This window comes from Erpetoichthys calabaricus, chromosome 3 (assembly GCF_900747795.2).
Source record: "Erpetoichthys calabaricus chromosome 3, fErpCal1.3, whole genome shotgun sequence".
NCBI classification, from domain to species: domain Eukaryota; kingdom Metazoa; phylum Chordata; class Cladistia; order Polypteriformes; family Polypteridae; genus Erpetoichthys; species Erpetoichthys calabaricus.
The window spans coordinates 196,936,594-196,950,373 of record NC_041396.2 but is presented as its reverse complement, the minus strand read 5'-3'; positions in this window follow the sequence as shown (position 1 = coordinate 196,950,373).

Sequence of the window (13,780 nt, the reverse complement as noted above, 5' to 3'; positions counted from 1 at the left end):
CTGGTGCCACACTCTAATCAGCTAATTAACTCAAAACACTTGCAAAAGCCTTTAAATGGTCTCTCAGTCTAGTTCTGTAGGCTACACAATCATGGGGAAGACTGCTGACTTGACAGTTGTCAAAAAGACGACCATTGACACCTTGCACAAGGAGGGCAAGATACAAAAGGTCATTGCTAAAGAGGCTGGCTGTTCACAGAGCTCTGTGTCCCAGCACATTAATAGAGAGGCGAAGGGAAGGACAAGATGTGGTAGAAAAAAGTGTACAAGCAATAGGGATAACCGCACCCTGGAGAGGATTGTGAAACCAAACCCATTCAAAAATGTGGGGGAGATTCACAAAGAGTGGACTGCAGCTGGAGTCAGTGCTTCAAGAACCACCACGCACAGACATATGCAAGACAGGGGTTTCAGCTGTCGCATTCCTTGTGTCAAGCCACTCTTGAACAAGAGACAGCGTCAGAAGCATCTTGCCTGGGCTAAAGACAAAAAGGACTGGACTGCTGCTGAGTGGTCCAAAGTTATGTTCTGTGATGAAAGTAAATTTTGCATTTCCTTTGGAAATCAAGGTCCCAGAGTCTGGAGGAAGAGAGGAGAGGCACAGAATCCACGTTGCATGAGGTCCAGTGTAAAGTTTCCAGAGTCAGTGATGGTTTGGGGTGCCATGTCATCTGCTGGTGTTGGTCCATTGTGTTTTCTGAGGTCCAAGGTCAACGCAGCCGTCTACCAGGAAGAATTAGAGCACTTCATGTTTCCTGCTGCTGACGAACTTTATGGAGATGCAGATTTTCATTTTCCAACAGGACCTTGCACCTGCACACAGTGCCAAAGCTACCAGTACCTGGTTTAAAGACCATGGTATCCCTGTTCTTGATTGGCCAGCAAACTCGCCAGACCTTAACCCCATAGAAAGAGGAAGAGGAAGATGCAATATGCCAGACCCAACAATTCAGAAGAGCTGAAGGCCACTATCAGAGCAACATGGGCTCTCATAACACCTGAGCAGTGCCACAGACTGATTGACTCCATGCCATGCCGCATTGCTGCAGTAATCCAGGCCAAAGGAGCCCCAACTAAATATTGAGTGCTGTACATGCTCATACTTTTCATGTTCATACCTTTCAGTTGGCCAACATTTCTAAAAATCCTTTTTTTGCATTGGTCTTAATTGACATTCTAATTTTCCGAGATACTGAATTTGGGACTTTCATTAGTTGTCAGTTATAACCATCAACATTAAAAGAAATACACACAGACTGATGTATTTCAAATGTTTAATGAATGAATCTAATATACAACTTTCACTTTTTGAATGGAATTATTGAAATAAATCAACTTTGTCATGATATTCTAATTTTATGACCAGCACCTGTAAGTCTAGAAAAAATAGTACCAACTGAGATGGGCATGCATATAAACAAACACATGATTAAATAAATACATAATGTTGCGCATCCAAAGAACCTTTAAGTGAAACATTAAATAACGAAGGAAAAATTATACACTTTAAGACGGATATTGTTCATAACAAAATACCAAAAAAATAAAAAACAGCCTTTTCAACAGACTGAAATTACCCCACAAAAACCAATGAAAAACACTGTAAGTTGGTTTCTGGTTGATTGCAAATAGCCAACTATTAGAATATAAGTGTAAATGGTATAACAATCTTGCTGCAAAATGAAAATGTATTAGAGACAATGATAATTAAAGCAACTGATCAAGAGATTAAATGCTATACAGGAACAGGCAAAGACCTAGGGCCTCATGTATAAACAGTGCATACGCACAAAAATGTTGCATAAGCCCGTTTCCATGCTCAAATCGCAATGTATAAAGCCTAAACTTGGCGTAAAACCTAGCACATTTTCACGGTGGCTCTCAACCCTGGCGTATGCAAGTTCTCCGATTAGTTTTGCAAACTGGCGGCACCCAGAGTCAAAGCAGTGCTACTGTTCCCGGGTGGTTTCCCTTTCTTTTTTACATCCCTGACGCAGCTTTACCAAATACACTGAAATTAACCACATATTGTTCATTAGTTTAAGGCATCTGTTTGTAATTAACCTGTAACAATATAATGGTCCACGGAATGGCTAAACTATTTCAAATACCATAGCTGCTTTAGTGTTGTTACACTCACTACACCTTCTTCTACTTTCAGCTGCTTCCGTTAGGGGTTGCCACAGCGGATCATCTTTTTCCATATTACTCTAACTGCACCACTTGGAGCAGCTTATCGGAAAGAGAATTACCGGTATACAGAATCAAGCACATGCTGCCTCAGCCATTCGCTATTTGAACTGCTCTCATCCGACAAATGCTTTCCTGTATGGACCTCGCGGTTCAGAAACAGTTTCATCCCAAGAACTATAAACGCACTCAATCAGTTCAAGTGCTGCCTGTAGAACTGTTTGTACTTACAAGTACAATTACCTCCCTGTAAACTTGCGATACAGTTATAATATTGCACAACCTGCGCCACTTTATAAAGCGCGCATTTACATATGATGACGATATCATTTTAAAGATGAAATGCAGCAAAATATGTTTATTACACTATACAGATAAAATGTTAACGTCATTTAAATAATCTATGTTGTTAATAATTAAACATGTGAGGACACAGTGGCACAGCGCTAGCTAGTTCAGGGATTGTTCCTGCCTTGCGCTGTATTCTTGCTGGGGCTAGCGCGACACTGAAAAGATAAATGGATAAAATAATTAAACATGTACAGTAATCCCTCCTCCATCGCGGGGGTTGCGTTCCAGAGCCACCCGCGAAATAAGAAAATCCGCGAAGTAGAAACCATATGTTTATATGGTTATTTTTATATTGTCATGCTTGGGTCACAGATTTGCGCAGAAACACAGGAGGTTGTAGAGAGACAGGAACGTTATTCAAACACTGCAAACAAACATTTGTCTCTTTTTCAAAAGTTTAAACTGTGCTCCATGACAAGACAGAGATGACAGTTCCGTCTCACAATTAAAAGAATGCAAACATATCTTCCTCTTCAAAGGAGTGAAGCAAACAAATCAATATGTCTGTTTGGCTTTTAAGTATGCAAAGCACCGCGGCACAAAGCTGTTGAAGGCGGCAGCTCACACCCCCTCCGTCAGGAGCAGGGAGAGAGAGAGAGAGAGAGAGAGAGAGAGAGAGAGAGAGAGAGAGAGAGAGAGACAGATAAAAAAATCAACACGTGCCCTTTGAGCTTTTAAGTATGCGAAGCACCTTGCAGCATGTCGCTTCACGAATCAGCTGCACACAGAAGATAGCAACGTGAAGATAATCTTTCAGCATTTTTAGACGAGCGTCCGTATAGTCTAGGTGTGCGAACAGCCCCCCTGCTCACACCCCCTACGTCAGGATCAGAGAGAGTCAGCGCAAGAGAGAGAGAGAAAAGTAAGTTGGGTAGCTTCTCAGCCATCCACCAATAGCGTCCCTTGTATGAAATCAACTGGGCAAACCAACTGAGGAAGCATGTACCAGAAATTAAAAGACCCATTGTCCGCAGAAATCCGCGAACCAGCAAAAAATCCGCGATATATATTTAAATATGCTTACATATAAAATCCGCGATGGAGTGAAGCCGCGAAAGGCGAAGCGCGATATAGCGAGGGATTACTGTACTACGAAGATACTTCAATGTTCCTTAAAAGTTTTGAAGAATCAGTGTTCTGAGCTTATAGATGGCTTAACATCTATTACAGAGCTGATTGTGTGGCGATTGGTTACTTGGAGAAAGAAAAGGAAGGACAGGAATTGGGGGTTAATACATTTGAAGGAGACAGTACTGCTGCAATAAATTATTTGATCGAAGGTCACGTACGGTGCAGCAAGACATCTTGTGGGAGGCTGGAACAATCTGTGGATGAGGCGCCTGCTTATCACTATCACTGCACCACCATGTTCCCATGTTTAATAACATGCTTTAATTCCTATTATCATGAAAATGATATCAAGTATACATCTCAGTATTTTAATTATTCAGAAAGCTGTAATATCACAAATGTAATAGATTCTGTGTCCTGTCGGAGGAAGAGAAAATCCATTTAAGAACCACATAGTGATTCACACACACAGAGCACATAGAAGATACAATACAAAACAAAGCATTTATTGTACTACTTTAGTTGCGATGGCATTTGAGAAACTAGTAAATTAAACAATTTAGTTTATGATGTTCTACTTTAATGACAAAATAAACTATGTGATTGAAGTGGAAATTTTGAGATTAAAGTTGGCATTTCGAGCTTTTTTCTCACTATGTCCCTATTTTTTTTTCTTTTCTCTGTACCCTAATAAGCTTTCATATGACACTCATATGGCGGACTGATCACTTCTTTTTTATTTCGGACACTGCGTATCTTTGTAAACTTGAGCTTTCCAGTTTCTCCGACCCTATGTCACTTGATCACCTTCCTTTTGTTGTTTATACCACTGTTTAAACCAACAAATAGTATGTTTTTACTTGCCTCCACTTAGTATTCGCTGAAATTCTTCTATTTTCTCCTGTGCTTTTGCCATTGTCTTTTCACAGAAGGCTAAGCTTAAGGGCTATTTTTATTTATTTGCATATTCAAAGAGGCGTAATTCTGGGAGGAGTTGGGGCGGGACAGCAGGTGTGTGCACGTGCGTTACTTTTCATGCTGACCGGGATTTATGTAGCGGAAGAACGTGGAAGTTGGCATTCGCACAGATTTATGCATCTGGATTTTTTTATGTGTACGAACATTTCCACTTTTGTCCATACGCCATGTTGTAGTGTGAATTCTACGCATGCCGTTATACATGAGGCCCCTAGTCTGGAGACAGGCGAAACAAAGAAGAAAGTGAGACATACTGATCATTAGACCATGAAAAATTGAGTACCAAAAACAGAGACCAAATTTCATTGCAAGATCTTCTAATCTTAACTTAATACCTTTCCCTAACAAAATCTTTATCCATACAATTTGCTTTAAACAGATTTTATCTCCAAATTATGATGCCCTATCTATTGTAACACTTTCTCAAATACCCAAGTAGCAGTGATGTCATGTGTAGAAAGACATGGGTCACGTGGCAGCAAATGGTCTCCAGTGTTATATGTAATATGGCTGCACCCTTGATGCTGTTATCAACATTTCAATGATAAAAGTAATAAACATATGAAAAAACAAAGTAGCATCAATGAAGTTTATATAGCACATTTTTTAAAACCTGAAATGGCATTTATGTGGAAAATTCAAAATGCTTACCTTTTCAACATCAGTACATGCCAGTATTTCAGAAAGGACCCTTTTTCTGGTATGCTCATGTTGAATACATTAAAGCTTCTTTATTGACACAAGTCATAAAGAAAACAGAATCAAAACATCTGTTGTTTAATACCAGTATAATATAGGTTTTGTAATTGTAGGATATTTATGAATTGTTTATATTCGTATTAAAACATTAATTATGTATTATATAAGTACAAATAAACTTTCCTTTAGTGGACCCAACTTTGGTGCAGTGCCAGGAATTGTGTCATTACTTACCTGAAAACCAACCAAAAAAAATTTTTTTCTTTTATGCCTGCTAGATTATTGGTGTTGTTTTTGATGCCAGAGGCAAAGTCCCTGCACACTAGACAGAATTGTTGATGATAAACAAATTATGACCACCCAAATATTACATTTATATAAAGAGAAACCCAGTATTCAGTTTCAGTGGCAAACATGGGTCAAAAATGAGAATTAAGGATAAGTCATCTCACCATAGTGACATAAAAGTCTTATTCAGATATGAGTCATTTCCAGAAACTGAAATTTGAGCAGGTACACAGATACTGATGCAGACTGCATGACTAATAGCTTTATCTCTTAGGAAGCAACACACTAACAGAAAGATAGAGAAAAAAACATATAAATGTAAGGCTAGGCCAGCTGTACCCACAAAATATAGAATGACAGTCTATGAAGGGGATGTATTAGTCGTACAGGGTGTAACTGTTACTGGTTTGCTTAGGCTGTGCAGACAGGATAGAAACAATAGATAAAATGAAAAACAAGCATAAACGGACTAAATAAAATCCTCCACCCAGCTAATAAGACTAGACTATCAATGATGTGAGACACAGTCCATGTAACACATAACTAAATAAGGAAAGAAGGAGGAAATTATTAGCATGCCCCACAACCTCAAAATTCTTGCCGAAAAGAACCTAGTGTAATTTAAGTTTTTTTCTACTTCTAAATTTCATTTCTATTAATAAAAGGTTAAATAAAGAAAAACTATATTTGAAAAAGCGTCTATTCATATGTTCTATATTTTTAAAAAAGTATGAATTATGGCATCCAGCAATACTTAAATTAATAATTAAATAATGTGTTATCGATACTATATTAGTTTATTGCTGCGACTTCAAGTACTGATTAACAGCTGGCAGATTCCCCACAGTAAACTACCGATTCTGTAAGAAACCTCTGTAGTAAAAGGTATATAAATCTAAATTGCATTTTCATAAAAGCAAAAAGTATGTGGAATATTATATAATGTAAAAGAATTATCAGTGTAATTATTAGATGTGTGAGTCTGAACAGGTAAATATAAATCTGCTCTTTCTGACTAAAGTTTCTAACAAACAGTAAAACAAACTGAATAAAACTTGTGCATGAAAAACGTGAAAGATGTGGCAATATGGACAGCTGACAACTGATCAATGACAATACGCACATTGTGACTTTCCATTTCTAAAATCAGTGCTAAGGACAAGAATGATTTTTTTACTCATTCTCACCCTGTCTCTTGCTTTCATGTGTCAGTGTGCTGTAAGAGTTTTATGTCCAATGTTCCCATATTGCAGGCTGAAAACTAGACAAGCAATTGAAACCATGTTGATTAAAATGAGAGCCACTGATACCCACAGACATAGAAAGAGCACACATAACAACAGCGAGACTGTAACAATCAATATCAATCAAAAGAAACCATAATCATAAATCCAGAAAAATAAAGTGCAACCAGCTAGGCTTGAATGGAGCTTACAGCAAGTCACCATTGAGCTTCATTTTTATCGTTCAGAAATCCATTATCAATAAAACAAAAATTGAATAAAACTTTTAGTTTAGGAGAATCCCATTACTGGCTAGAAAGGACTGAAGTGCTTTTTCTTATCTATATGGATCTTAAAAAGTTAACTTATGTAAAAACTGCCAATAGTAAGTTTGCCGGTCAGTCTTATTTTGCCATTTTTGGTTTTTTATATCTTATCAAGCCAGGGAGAAAAAAACTTAACATCTGATAATCTTGTTTGATGAAGAATGCTTTTTTAAGTACTTCAGAAAATGTCTCCATTCTTTTGATGGAAATGTAAAAACTCCCAGAATTTCAACACAATCCAGGGCACACCATGGAAAGTTTGGTTTTTGCTCCAAACCCATTAAAACCAAGGGTTTTTCAATAGGGAAACAATTCAGTATATAGTGGCCACTCTTTTTATTAGCAAAACCTAGGAATTTTAGTGGCCAGTGACTATTTATTGGTCTGTGAAGCATGTACTAAGCCTAGAACGTATCCAAAAGCCATACTCTGGAGTTGTTATTGCCTATTAAACCTCCAATTAGACCAGGGATGTCCAGTTCCAATCCTGGAGGAACATAGTGGCTGGTGGTTTTCCTTCTTGTCACTTTCTTCATCAGGGACAAATTTCTGCTGTTAATTTACTTCTTTTCCCATTGTTTTAATTGATTTAATCTTCTGATTTGATTTCTTTTTTCCCTTAAATGGCAGCCAAACAAAAATGAGACGTGACATTAGCCGACAGAGGAATGGCCAACTCCAACCTATTCCACTCCAACCAGTTTCTTAATTAGAAGACAATTCTTGCTGTTAATTAAACTTGTTATTTACCTCCGTGGCTTGCTGGTGCTATCATTGTGCCACAGTAGAAATTTTCAAAATAGTTGATTTTCTTTTTTTCTAAGAGAAACATCAAAATGTCTTATGGACCTGAGCAGGTCAACATTACTGAGAACTTTTTTATTTTCAGATATTGTATGATGGACACAGGTTAGTTGGTCATGTGTTAGCAAACATTGTGTCTCATTGTTGTTTGACTGGTAATTAAGGAAAAAAGTAAAAATTAAGAGATCTGCATCTTAATTAGTATGTCAATTACAAATAAGGCAAATGAAGTTAATTAGCAGCAGAAACTAGTCACTAGTTTAAAAAAATAGCAAGAATGACAGCCTGCATCCACTGCGGCCCTCCAGCTCTGAATGAGACCATGGTAAGAAATAACTATGCATTTTGTTACTGACTTTAACTTCTTGGATGGCAGTAGTGCAATCTTATTAATTTTCACAAGATTACATTTATTTCTATTATTTTCCTAAGACAATCATCTCTAATTAATCTTCATAGTGTCTTTCACAATTAAGGCAGAATTTTCAAGAAATGCTGTTATGACCACATCTATTGGGATGTCTCCTTTCCAAACCCTAAATTTTAAATAGTCTTTAGTACCAAGTTTTACTGAAAATCTTGACACACTTTATGAGGTTTTGCAGCTTGCCAGGGAGAACTTGTTGAGGGCCTCTACTAAGAACATATCTCAGACATTAAGAGAAAGGATCCTCCAAACTACAAGATTGGGCTTGCAGCTCACCCTTTGGAATATTCACTTGTGAGTTCTGTCTAAGAAGTTTTCCCTGGGGTATACTGGTGTTATAATTTGTTCTAGAGGCAAAAAAGGAAAACACAACCCTAATAAATTAAATAGATTATTAAAATGGTTTATCAGAAGTAACACTTAAAGGCCTAATAAACACAAAAAAATGAATAATTAAGCATTTGAGGAAAGAAAAAAATAGACCTTTATAAATGAGTAATACCAAAAGGATAAATTAATAAAAATTAAAGAAGGTCCAAAAGGGTAGTACTTCTTAAAGCCAAGTTTCAAATACAAAGTAAAAAATTATTGAACAGAAAACTAAGGCCAACTAATAAAAAATCCAACAGCATAAGGCCACAAAAAAGCAGGGAAAATCCTTAAACAAATTACCTAAACTAAGACATTTCTCCATAATTGGATTTGTAACTGTAATTAAGTTTTACCTTTAAATATAGATACAAAAAGATGGGAATGTGCGGTGGGGAACCTCAGAGAAGAGAACCACAAACAAAGAGTATAATGTTTAACGCCCCTTCACGTAGACTGTGGCTTGAGAATTCCTTAAACAGGAACTCACATGGCAGCCCCGTTAGCAGCCTGCCTGCAATATTAGAGTCCCTTGCCACCTTGCGCTCAACAAAAAGAGGAGAAGGCAACAGGCAAAATAAAACAAAAGAACTGAAAAACAAATAGTAATATTTACTGATTTTATCTTAATTATGGCCACTTTTATTATGTAAAACACATGCATTAAAATGCATGTACATGTATTAATATAGAATTTGTGTTATGAAGCAAAAGTGGCACTATTGAACTTCAAATCCCTGTCTATAAAACATGGCTGAATAACAATGGAATAATTTTTAAAAAAAGAATTATGATTTGATTATTTGCTTTTTGGCTTTGGCATTGATCTTATAACTTGGTAATTTTTTCTATGATCTGGTTTTAGTTTTGAATTTTTTTGGAGTTTTCATTTTGATTTTGGCATTTGTGTTTACAGACTCTTCTTGTTTTTTTTTATTTATTTATTTTTTTACTTTACCTGTTCCTTTGACAATAACTTTTTACTGTTATCATTCTCACATTTTTGGCTACTATGTGTTATATGGCGAGTTGTGTGCTCCATCATTGACTTTTCATAATTTATTGATTTGTAATATTGATTTGATACTTTCTGATACTACTCAGAATTTTGGTGGCACAATTTCCACTATTGCTTGCCTTTAGACTTGTTTCCTTGTGTTTTTTGTTGTATTTGAATTGGAAATCACATCAAATGCATCCTTTTTTAAATCTATGTAATGCACTGTTTCAAAGTTTTGTTAATTAAAGAAAAAAAAGTAGTTTTTTCTATATCTGAGAAAAAACAATAACAATATTTGATATGATTTAATAATGCCCCAGGCTTCAAGAGTAATAGCATAATGTTCTTTAAACGGAATTCGCAGTATTTTTGTTACAGCTACTGGATTTTATGAAGAACCATTGCTCCTTTCAAAGCATTCTTTTAAAACTGTCAACAGTCCATCTAGATTCAATAAACAGTTGTTGTATACTCTTAATTCTGTCTGCCTCCTCTTCTATAGCAGTTTAAAAATATGTTTTCTCTTAGGAAGTTATTTTAGTCATTTTGTTTTGGCTGAATTTTTGTGCTGCTTTTACCATTTTTACTTGTGGCCTCTTTCTGATTTTTTTATTTGAAATTTTATATAATTTCATTGGTGGAATCAACAATATAAGAAATTAACAAACAATCAAAAAGGTTCATTTGCAGTGAAGCTAAGATAGCACCGTATTGCTTTGGATCAAAACCAGACTACACATGGCACTAGGAGGAGATGATCCTTAGGTTTAAGTGCTGTTGCAGTGAATAGTGAGTCAAGATCAGTACTAAGTTTAATTAATACAAAGCTAATCTTGTTTGTTTTTTTTTGTTTTTTTTCATGTTTCTTCTTGGGTTGCTCAGCTGGCTGTCTATGTGCATGGTAATGGTGACTTACTGGCAATTAACATCTAGTTCTCTCTCATTTAATGACATACCACTTCACATTCCTCTTGTTTTAAAGGGACAGAGCACACAAAATAAAGCAGGAGAGGAGGAGAGGTTGGGAGCATACGCTGATACAGGTCCTCGGGTAAATTTATTTTAAAAAAATTGCAGTCGTTAAGCTGGATTGAAATGTGTGTTGCTGTCACTGTTGTAAGTGTTATTGAAAAGTAAATGCCCTGAAATCAATCTCTATACGGAAAGGAATCATGGAAAAAAGATAAACGTTAGTAAAATTTTATCTGCATCATATACTGTATGTCTCTCTATAACTGTTAGGTATATTAACAATCAGTTCAACTTGGGTGTTCACCCTGGAACTTGTAATAGTTGAGAAAAAAGTAATGCAAGCATTTTTTTGGTTTCTGTACCCCACCCTCTTCCACATAACAAATGTATGTGGTTACTCATACATTATATTTCCACCCCTCGATCTAATGTATGAGTGACCAGTGGCTTAATTCTCCGAGGAAGACTATCACCCAGATAATTTTACTTTTATATGGGGTGTTCATAGAGTGTAAGTATATCCATGCACTCAGCTTTTCCTAATAACCAAATTAATCCAGCAGTCACCAAAGCATATAACATACCTAGTGTGAGGCAGGGCAATTTTCGTAAAGAATGTCTCCTTGCTGCACAAAACTACACAGTAGAGCACAATCTGTATAGATCATATATTGTGAGAGATCTAATACTGTATCAGATCTGGAAGACACTACACAACACTCCAAAGGAATACTGTATGGAAAAAACTGGCAGCATCATCTCATGCACACTTTCCGAACTGGAGGCTAAATGATTTCTTAATTAGGGACACTCTCTCTGTGACTTTTTACTGTAGATTAATGGTTAAATGTATGTTTATCTCTGGTTCCCTATTTATTATACTGCACACTATAAATATTTCCATATAACACTTGCCTTTTTCTGTGGCATTGAATTTAATATATTTCATTCATTATTACATCATACTTCAATCCAAATAGAAATATAAAATATGGTTTTCATATTTTTAATGCAATATTTGTGCTTTTTCATGCCTCTCTGATGGGAGAGGAATTTATTTTGTAACATTAACATCATACTGTACTAAGTCCATTAAACCTGTTTATGTGGTGGTCTAACACAGTATGCAACTTTGTTCCCTTTCTCTGACTCCAGGAAGGACCCTGCAACTGCACTTAACCTTTGAAAGTTAGTCTTGGTACTGTAAATTGGTACTAAGGCCAGATCACCATGAGATTATCCCCAGCTCATAGCACGCTGCAACTGACTCCAAGAGATTAAAAAAAAATGTATCTTAATACTTTATCAACTAAACTAAAATGAAAAAACTATTAAATGATCCTGAAACAAATTAAAAAGAGTAAAATAATCATCAAATGCAAAAAATCCAAAGTACCAAAACATAAATCTTAAGCCAGAAAAATTCCACAATGCTTAAAAGACTATAAAAATAGACAAAAAGAGTGACACAAAAGGGATGCTTGCAAACCTTTAAGCAAACTAATGCCGTAGCATTTTGATATAAGACTTATTTAATGAATGCAGCACCAAAGAGTTCTATCTGACACCAAAAAAGGCAAGGGAGTGGAGATAAGTAGAAAAGTAAAACAAAACAAAGACAAACCAAGACTCAGATAAAAGTAAAAAAATGACAACAAAAACAAAGAAAAATGTCCAAAAAGTCAGGACAAAGATGAATCAAGAGGGACTGTTGAACATAACCTTCCAACAAACTCCTTCCACTCTGTGTTGTTGTGTTTCTTTCCAGGAGGTCACTCATTCTTCCTCAGCATTCTCCACATTCTCTGAAACTACATAAGTTTGTGAATGGCTGGTGAGCCAGCTAAGTAGATGTGCAGCAGCTTTTTGTCTGTGTTCAGTCATTCCATTGCTAGACAACAATGGTATTATGGTTTATGTCCATTTCTCTGCTTTTCTTGTTTTGCCTCTGTGGCTGTTTAACACAAATCGTTTACTTCTACAATGTCCAGTTTTTCTGCCATGGATGTGGATTAGTTAGTTGAAGTCTTTGATCTTGTTTTTGTCTTCCATCTGTTTGCTGCTTGAGTATGACAGTTGTTTGTTTGCACCATTCATGGGGCTGCTTGGAATAACTATTTTGATTTGTTGACCTTGACTGCAAAAACTTTCTCATTCAGATTTCTGGTGTTACTCCTACTGAGGTGTTTACATCTGTAATTAGTTTTTGGGGTTTTGTCCCTTGTTTTAGCTGAAAGTGAGTTCTTGTTTGCCCTTTTGAAAAAGTGTATCTGTTCTGTGAATGTGCTATACTCTTGGAGCAATTCTTTATTTTCCATTTTAAAACATTGACCTTTGACATGCATAAATAAATTCACAGTCCAACGCACTTAAAAAAAGAAAAAAACAACAAGTTTATCATTTTTTTTATTGAGTCTGGATTGTGACATTTCCATTGTAATGAATGTACTTACAAGTAAGAAGTTTTAAAATTTGATTATTTTAAGTACAGCAGCAGAGGAAAAAGCTCTGCTCTCTAAAGCAGTGCTTTGTTGCAGGTAGTCCTGAGTTTAATAAACCAAAACCAAAAGGAAAGACAAACTCAGAAGAGCAAATCTAAAATCAGACCCTGAGTTTCTAAAGGCAACAATCAGTTGCAGTTCCCAAACCCACACACACGCACACAGGTGCATTTTTAAAATTTCAAATTAACTTAACTTACACATCTTTGGGAATTTATGAGGAAAATCCATGCAGCCATGGTTTGAATGTACAAACTATATAAAAAGAGCATACACATGTTTCATTAAAACCCCAGATGCTGAATCCATAAGGGGCAGCACTACCTAAGCTGAACTACATTTCTTCAGGAGTCACAGGCTTTGATTATAAGCTTATATAATTGCACTTCCGTAAACAGCTTCCATATCATCTCTTCTGGACAATTTACAAGCATATGATGTGGCTTCTGATAAAAACATCAGAGGTATTCAATATACAAAAAGTTAGAGAGCAAAGCAAATGTAAATGTGAAAAACAATTTGTAATAATGACTCATTAGTACACGTAACATTCATTGCTCCATCAGTTCTTAACAATGGCA